The sequence below is a fragment of the Propithecus coquereli genome, unplaced genomic scaffold, assembly GCF_000956105.1.
Source record: "Propithecus coquereli isolate 6110/MARCELLA unplaced genomic scaffold, Pcoq_1.0 Scaffold184, whole genome shotgun sequence".
Lineage (NCBI taxonomy): Eukaryota > Metazoa > Chordata > Mammalia > Primates > Indriidae > Propithecus > Propithecus coquereli.
Window position 1 is genome coordinate 4,764,499 of NW_012143190.1, and position 939 is coordinate 4,765,437.

The window sequence follows — 939 nt, forward strand, 5'->3', positions numbered from 1 at the left end:
AACATTTATTTAAAAATACATATTTTCTATATTGATCTTTCTTACAAATGTTTTCTTTGTATATGCCTGTGTCGGTGTTTGCACTCTTTTCTTTTGTTAAAGATGTATTAAATTGGGGGATGTCATAGAATTTTTTCTTTTATAAGCAACTTCTCTAGAACATTTATTTAAAAATACATATTTTCTATATTGATCTTTCTTACAAATGTTTTCTTTGTATATGCCTGTGTCTGTGTTTGCACTCTTTTCTTTTTCATCAGTTCATTGCATTGTTTGTGCAAATGTCAAATTGTCTTAGTTAGTAAGAGATCTCATTTAACATAAAAAATTTCCCTCCAGAGCCCATTCTCTTAATCACTGTGCTATTATGTACTAAACAGAAAAGAATGAAAACCTGACTACCTTGTGCCTACACTACTAATATGCCTAACTATAAATTGAATGAAGTAGAGGGTTTAGAACTGTAGAATATTGCTGTTGATGCTTATGTCTATAACATCCTTGTTAATCTTAGACAATCCCCTTGCACTCCAGCTTTTTTTTTTTTTTTTTAGTACATTCTTAATGCATTTTATTCTATGTCACCTCTCCTCTGTTCTTTCCCTCCTTTCTGGACCTTAGGAATGTTTCACTCCCTAGCAATAGTCAGCAGTGCTGAGAGCCTGTACAGACATAACCGTGCAGGCACAGAGACCCTGGTGTGGTGACATGGTCAAGGACAGATATTCCCTGCCCTCCCTCTGTGTTTGGTTGGGAAATTCAGTTCTTTTATATAGAAATGAAGTTTGTTCAACAATCATTCTTCCTGCTGACTGCTGACCAAGGACACAGAGGCTTTAGGCTTTGTCTTGTAATATTTGTTCTTGATTTGGTTTTGGTGTGCAAATATCTTTAACACCTGTATATAAATTTCCTTTTTTTGTCACATAAATATCAACT